Source organism: Teleopsis dalmanni, chromosome 2, assembly GCF_002237135.1.
Source record: "Teleopsis dalmanni isolate 2A chromosome 2, ASM223713v2, whole genome shotgun sequence".
Lineage (NCBI taxonomy): Eukaryota > Metazoa > Arthropoda > Insecta > Diptera > Diopsidae > Teleopsis > Teleopsis dalmanni.
Genome location: NC_051847.1, coordinates 2,108,322 through 2,116,364, shown reverse-complemented (window position 1 = coordinate 2,116,364; position 8,043 = coordinate 2,108,322). Strand labels below are relative to the sequence as shown.

The 8,043-nt window shown below is 28.6% G+C and overlaps 1 long non-coding RNA gene and 3 other non-coding genes across 4 annotated transcripts; all 4 read right to left on the bottom strand.

Moving 5' to 3' along the window:
* Positions 1 to 4,509: 4,509 nt before the first annotated feature.
* Positions 4,510 to 6,005, bottom strand: LOC119678821. The gene is made up of 4 exons (XR_005252358.1): positions 5,960 to 6,005; positions 5,076 to 5,163; positions 4,807 to 4,872; positions 4,510 to 4,610 (listed from the first exon to the last, which is right to left on the bottom strand). It is a non-coding gene; the product is annotated as an uncharacterized LOC119678821 (long non-coding RNA).
* Positions 6,006 to 6,066: 61 nt separating this feature from the next.
* Positions 6,067 to 6,153, bottom strand: LOC119686629. The gene has a single exon (XR_005253028.1). It is a non-coding gene; the product is annotated as a small nucleolar RNA Me28S-Gm1083 (small nucleolar RNA).
* Positions 6,154 to 6,521: 368 nt separating this feature from the next.
* Positions 6,522 to 6,606, bottom strand: LOC119686632. The gene has a single exon (XR_005253030.1). It is a non-coding gene; the product is annotated as a small nucleolar RNA Me28S-Gm1083 (small nucleolar RNA).
* Positions 6,607 to 7,577: 971 nt separating this feature from the next.
* On the bottom strand, positions 7,578 to 7,662 carry LOC119686630. Its single transcript, XR_005253029.1, has one exon. It is a non-coding gene; the product is annotated as a small nucleolar RNA Me28S-Gm1083 (small nucleolar RNA).
* Between the last annotated feature and the right edge of the window lie 381 nt (positions 7,663 to 8,043).

Here is an 8,043-nt window from a genome sequence, read left to right as displayed (position 1 = left end):
TTTCTTGATAATTAGTATTTGATGAATAGAATTATTATGATTGATAGTCAATCAACAATATATCCTTACCAAAAGAAACAGTAGCCATGACCTTTCTTAACAGAAGGCTGTTAGTTTTTTTTTGGAAATCTTTCATTTTCCAATTTCACTGTTTTAATTATTCCTTATTGTTATACTCTCTCTCTCATTCACATTTAAAAAAAATGTCAACTTCATTTGCTTAAATCCTCGTAACAAATTCTTAAAAATCTTAAAAGGATTGTGGTTCCATCAAATCACTAGTCAAATCACTTTTCGATATCTCGTTAATGACAGTTTTTGACTATATGGAACTGTTTTTATTTCATAAATTGTTTATAGTCACATATCCACATTTCTACTACTGCTGCAAATGATGTTGTACAGTCCCAGCAATTTTACTATAATTCTCCGCAATCAAGCTAATATAGTTTGGACTATAGCACTCCTTCAGTTTCACATTTATTTCTCAAGCACAGAAAAAAACAGATACTGAGTAGTTCTCAATGACGACTCGTATTATTTTCGGTTGGAGAGGCTTAAACAACTAACTCCGTATTAGAAGGCATCAAAAAGTTTTATTAGTAACATAGAAAGACTTTTTTTTAAAAATCCATAATAGATTGGCATATATGAACAGTTACGTACAGGTAGTGTATTGTATATATTGAATTCATCTTTCGTAAAAAAACCTTGACATTTACTTGTAGTATATTTGGTGGGGATATCACTGCTAGCCTCTGTGGTGAAGCTGCCACAGGTAAAACTTTAACAGTATAATCTTCAAATTTGAGTGCTGAAAACGTGCAATAAAATTATTACAAAGAGTTGCCAATACTTTTGCTTTCTATCGAATAACTTGCCTGCTTTAACCTTAAGTAAATGAGTTGCTGGTTGCTGGTAATTAGCGTCTTCAATATTGTCGTAGGGGTCTTTCATAAAAAACGTTCAGGATTTTGTATTATGCGACTGTTGCCACAAACATTATATCAATATTTTTTATGCACACAAAATTGTAATAAAGAGTTATACATTATAGGAAAGTATTTTGTAACCCCAAAATAAATAACCCTGTATTTTTATTTAATTTGAAAAAGATATTACTAAAACATTTTACATTGAGAGGGACCAAGCGCCACTAGGGTACTTACACAGAACAATCTGCTCTAGATGCACAGAAGTTTATTCCAAGACTAATCTGCTGAAACCTCTCACAACTTTAGATTTTAGGTCACTATTCCAAATAAACAGGACCTGTAAAAGATATGCAGTATTCTGTCTTATATTCACAAATTTTCAGTAATGGATTCAAAACTAATGAAGTGCACGACACACACTGTTCCTTAAGCTTAAACCTTAAAGATTTTTAAATTATCTTATCTTATCTTAAGATTAGTATCATACTTTCGGTAAAAAGGAAGCAAACTATATTTTCTAATATCAATCAAGCTGTAAAGTCCTAGTCAAAACGATCATATCATCCAAACTGGTATATTAATGTTGTAAAAACGGATTAAAAAATGTCAGCACCAGACTTTAACCCGTCCATGGGTCCTCGGAAGTGACATATATAAGGGGGACAGCTTTTTAGAGTTCAAATCCTCCCAACCGTAAATATTTCAAACCATTTCATAATAGATATAATGAATTTTTTTTTAATTAAATATGTTTATATTAACTTTGAACTTGTTTTTAAAAACAACCCTTGAATTAGTCCCTGTTCAACATATCATGCTAGAAAAGGAGAAATAAACAAGAACTTAACCCTATTCCTGAGCTTATCAAAAACAATCTCATTGATTTCATGTCCAATTTAGGACCAAAAGCTAAAACACCCGGTCTGTAAACAATCCACACTCATCTTAACAGAATTAAGTGGCACGTCTATTAATAGGTACGATTACTATTCCACCGCGAAACATCTCACTCCGATTAACTTCACTGACGAACTAACGAAATTAACGTACTCGATACTACCAACTAATGACAGCAAACCACTGATGGGATCAGCTAAAACAAGATAATGGGCGCGGTCAAGCACGCCTCACATATGTAAAAAAAATAGGTGTAACACACAACAAGAATATAATCATATTATCAATCAGGCTGCCTTAAAAAACTCATGAAAGCAACGTAATCTCAAATTTAGTGCTTAAAAGAAAAAGAATCCTTCACCGTTTTGACCTTAGCCAGAATATTAAGGAAAATGAATTGACAGATAAACTGACTGGAAAAAGTACTGATTTGGAAAATTCAGTTTTAGCACCGACTCTTTTGAGAGAAATCATATTACAAGTTCACATTACTAGTAAACAGGACCACGTCACAATCTTACAACATTAAGAATATTATAAATATACCTCTGCCCACATTCGCAACTATAACTAACGTTATGAATCAAATACACTGGTTCTATTGTTTTATGGATGGACGTAACTAGGGCATTCGCACTAGTTGTTCTGGTAAAGTTCTACTTGCTTCTTTTCATTTAACCGGAAAAAATTGGAAAGTATTCAATTGATCATAGGTTGTCTTTTCTTCTGTAATAAGAACATAACGGTTTCACTAAATGATTTTCAAAAAAAGAGGCGATCACTTATTAATGATTTTATTTTTATTTATTATATTTTTGTTGTTTGCATTACATTATTTTCAGGTTTTTTCTCCGGTAGTTTTCTGTTTGTTTTGGTAATCTGCAGCTGGGTTGAGATTGCAATTTTTCTTACTTCTTTTCGATTTTTTCTTTTTTAGGAGTAAGTAACAATAATTTCCATTTCTGATATTTTAATATGTATTCACTTCTAAGTATTATTTTTGTCACTTCTAGCTGGAAGTTAAATCAGTCAACCTTAGAAATTTATACATTGAGTCACTATGACCTCGATTCTTCTGATCTGTTCGTTTAGATTGTACGGGGTTTGGATTACAAACTTTGCTGGTGGAAATCGACTTTGAGCGCAAAACTAGTTAACCAATATCGATTTTGGCATATTAAAATAGGATCAACAAACTTCAAAGCTAGACTGAAAATTGAATTCGCATAATACCTTTTCCTGAACACAGTGCTAAAAATATTGCGTTATCGATAAGTTTTTGGTACAAAAATGGCGAAATGTCAGAGTTTTTTAAAAAATTCTGTTCCACGAGGTACTTGAAATAAAATGTACGAGTAAAGTCGGTGTGGCAATTTAAATTTTCGACAGGGATGTTACGCTCTCTCAGATGTTCTCATTTACTCGAAAATCTGATGGTGGAACGTGCTTTTGTTTACACAGTGATACTTGAAGTTACTACGAGTAATGGAACGAACCTATTATATATTGCTAGTGCCAAGTTAGCAACGTTGCTATTGAAGCTGGATTGTTAATTATGAAAAAATTTAAAAAAAGATTCAGAGATATTTAACATTTGTTTTGAAATATTGAACTAATATTTATTTATATTTCTTGAGCATATTTTCTATATTATAAAGTTTTTTCTATAAAACTTGAAATTTACTGAATTTACAAGCTTGACTTTGACCTTAAATTTCACAAATATGTATGACTCTAGTTTTATGTTCTTCATTGCCTTAATTAGTTCTGTATTAATATTGTTTCTAGATTTTTCTAAAAATAATTTTTTTGAAAAAATCAATATTTGCTAATTTTTTTTTTTCTTATGATTTGAAAAACACGCATTAGAGATCTAACGTTTATTTACCAATCGAAGGACTTTTCAAAATTTTATAAATAATATGCATTTTTGTTCAGTTTATTTAATTTTATTTACAAATAATAAGTTTTTCAGTAATTATTTATAAATAACAACCCAAGTTTCCATAATGTTTCCAGCTGATTGCTCATCAATTTATTAAAATATGTAACAATTATCAAAATGAAAACCCAAAACAATAATGTAAACGCAAAATTAATTTTAGTAAATTTCCCTGACTAAAATTCGTAATGTAAACACCGTCTATAAAGGTGTGAAAAATGCTTTTATTTAACTTGGTATGTAAGTTATATGTAGCGAATCCACAGTATTTGTTTTAAATATGAAAACTATGTATCATGTGTAAATGTAAAGCTCACAAAAACTGAATAATGCGAGATCCATTAAAATTTTTAATCCAGTGTTGAGTTTCATAATATTCAAATTTTATTTAATTCAAATTCTATAGAAAATGTATATTCTAGTGATAGATTAGTTTTAGCCATCAAAATAACTCAGCACAAAGTAAGCATATATAAATCAAACCATTCCAATTAAAAAGGTTTATTTCATCTTACTTTTAAAAATTAAGTGTGCAACAATATTTTGTAATTTTACTACGAACTTTTGGAAATACAATTATCATATGCTCTTTTTCAATAATAAATACTACCCAAATGCAACCTTGTGCAGCACAAATATGTTCCACAAAGAACAAGTTACGTAAAGGTACTTTCCCGTTCAATCATCTCATAAAAGTGTTAACTTATTAAAATAAAAAACAACGTCATATTTTTATTAGTTATTTATTTCAAATAGATTTTTATAATACAGTTACACCGTCTAAAACCTTTTCAGAAGGAAGTACAAATTTAGTGGTGAAATTCCCGAAAGCAGAACTGTAAAGAAAAAAACTTGTTAGCAAACAAAATAACAACATATTTTAATAAAATATTGAAATAGTTTCAGTAGGACCTATTTTAGAGGATTTTTGTTGCGGTTAATGTGATGTCATGCCACATATATCAGAACAATTTTTTTCATCATGCATAAATTAATTAGTAAAAGATCTATTCATACATATCCTATAATTACCTTCTTTATCTTTGTTTTCATCACGATTTAATACCATTTCCAATATTGTCAATATCCATAATCAATCTAAAATATAAAAACAATAATATAGATATAAATATAAACCACATATAGACATAGATAGTGGTATATGTTATATATTCAGTAGGACCTATTTTTAGAGGATTTGTGTTGCGGTTAATGTGAAATCATGCCACATTTTCAGATATATTCTTTCATCAGATAAAATAAGAACCACGAATGTTAAGAAATATATTATTAAAACTCACCATTCCTCAGTTAATATTTTTCAGTATCCATTCTGATAAGGACCATTGGCACACAGCATTACATTTATTTAACATAATTAAAGTTCCACTGCAAATAAACAAAAAATGTATGCAACTGTTATATCTCGGTAATTGATGTAAAATATATTTTATTTGCACTCAACATAACTTGTTTTCAGTTAATTAATTAACTAGTGTACTACAACTAATCTAATAATTAAAATTTAGAGAGACTGGAAGAAGAAGAATGCTTACTATGAATAGACTATTAAAGATAGTCTATTCAAATGGCATAAAAAAATCTCAATTTAGTTTATGAGCTTCATGTCTTAAATCGTTTCGGTGAATACCTGTTCACACGGGAAATCTTCATCTCATCTTGATTAGTTTTTAATTTATGCTTTTGTAGTTAAGCTTGACAAACATTGCAGTAATATTTTATTTTACTAGTTAATGAGAATCAATCATTGTGAATTGTCTGAAATTTTGACTGCGGAATTCTTGTATATAAATCGAATTACAACTTCAATTTGATAATGTAATGAAGCCGTGTTAATAATCATTTCACTACAATTTGTTTTGTCAGAATCTGAGCATTGTTTTGCTGGTATGCGGAAAGAATTTTTTTTAATACAATATATAATCCAATATAGTAATCGTGAAGGCACCATTACAAAACTGAAAGTTCTATTCTATTTAACGTGTTAATTCAGAGAACTTGTTAAAAATGTTATCATTGCAGTCAGATTTCATTACTATATATATGGTGCATAAAAACAAAAGGTAAATGATGGTGTTTATATCATATTTTATACTCTATTTAATTATAACTATACATTTTTAAATTAATAAGTACTTATTTCCACTCATTCCAATAAACTCACCTATTTTAAATTATTTGGTATTCAATAGCAATCTTTGTAGTGCTCTGAAAAAAATAAAATAAAAAATTTATTTAATACAAAAATATTAGAAATTAAATACAAAAGTTATTTATAATCTCAGTAAGACCAATCCATTCGCATTCAACATAACTTTTTTTCAGTTAGGGGCGAAAGTTATTATTCATCATGTTTAAGTACGATTTTTTAATGTCTTTTAATAATGAAAATAAAGAATGAAGGAAATAGATAAAATAAATAAGAAAAAATAACAAGATGTGAAAAAAAACAGGATAATATTTTAAAGGGAAAAATAAAAAAAAACCAATTTCTTAATGAATAAACAGTAATTTATAAAATAAAAATAATTTTTATTGTTATAATCATGTATTCAAATTAGAACTTATTTTTGAGTACATAAATTAGCTCATAATTTATTTAAATTTATAAACTTACCTTTTTATTTAAATGAGATTTTAAAACAAAAATTATATGTATCTGTAACGAAATAAAAAAAATATATTATTGAAGAGTTTCTATAATCTGAAATTATTTTCTATACATTATGTGTATTCAGAAAGACCAATGAATTTCGCGTTCAACAGAATTTTCTTCAGTTAGGGGCGAAAGTTATTGCTCATCATATAAAAAACAAGTACTTAACATTCATTTTAACCTAATAGTATGCTCAAACTAAAGCATTTATTATAATAATGTCTTTTACTTTAATAAATGGAATGTGAATCGTAATAAAAACAAAATTGTTGAACTCAATAGCTTTATTATCTCCGAAAAGCAGGGTTGTATCCAAATTTAACATTGAATGTTTTTAATGAGATCTATAATCGTTTGAACGTACTATAAGTTTAAAATCTAATTAGCATTGGTTTGAAATTTTTAAATTAATTTTTAATTCAATACTTGAGATTATAAACTTACCTCATATTTGTCCAAAATTTAGTTAGTGATTTTAAAACCATTGCAGATGTCAGTAACTGTTGAATAAATATACAAGAACATATTAGTAAAAAATCTAATTTAATTAAAATTATATTCTACAATCTACATTAAGACTGAAAAGTTTTCGGAAATTCTCATTTAAAATTCGCGCGCTGTATATTTTTCGATATTTTAAGTTTATGTAGTTTGGCAGCACTGTCCTTAATTACTATGCCAAAAATGAGCGCGATCTGTCAGACAGTTCGTTTACGGCAGCTGTTGAAACCAGTTCACCTCAGTAGTGCGTTGCGAAATGTCTTCGACGGTCGTACGACCGTCCTGAAAGGCTTTGTACCACTCATAAACTTGAGTTTTCGATAAAACTGATTCCCCATAAGCCTTTTGTAGCATTCGCAACGATTCTGCACACGAAATTTCGTTCGAAACACAAAATTTGATGCAAACTCTTTGTTCAATATTTTTTTTCCATTGTTTTTTTCGCAACGCACTACTGAGGTGAACTGGTTTCAACCGCTGCCGTAAACGAACTGTCTGACAGATCGCGCTCATTTTTGGCATAGTAATTGTCCTTAATTGCTGCCAAACTACATAAACTTAAAATATCGAAAAATATACAGCGCGCGAATTTTAAATGAGAATTTCCGAAAACTTTTCGGTCTTAATGTATAATCAGAAAGACCAATGAATTTCGCGTTCAACAGAATTTTTTTCAGTTAGGGGCGAAAGTTATTGCTCATCATATAAAAAACAAGTACTTAACATTCATTTTAACCTAATAGTATGCTCAAACTAAAGCATTTATTATAATAAATGTCTTTTATTTTAATAAATGGAATGTGAATCGTAATAAAAACAACAAAATTGTTGAACTCAATAGCTTTATTACCCCCGAAAAGCAGGGTTGTATCCAAATTTTACATTGAATGTTTTTAATGAGGTCTATAATCGTTTGAACGTACTATTAGTTTAAAATCTAATTAGCATTGGTTTGAAATTTTTAAATTAATTTTTAATTCAATACTTGAGATTATAAACTTACCTCATATTTGTCCAAAATTTAGTTAGTGATTTTAAAACCATTGCAGATTGTCAGTGACTGTTGAATAAACATACAAGAACATATTACT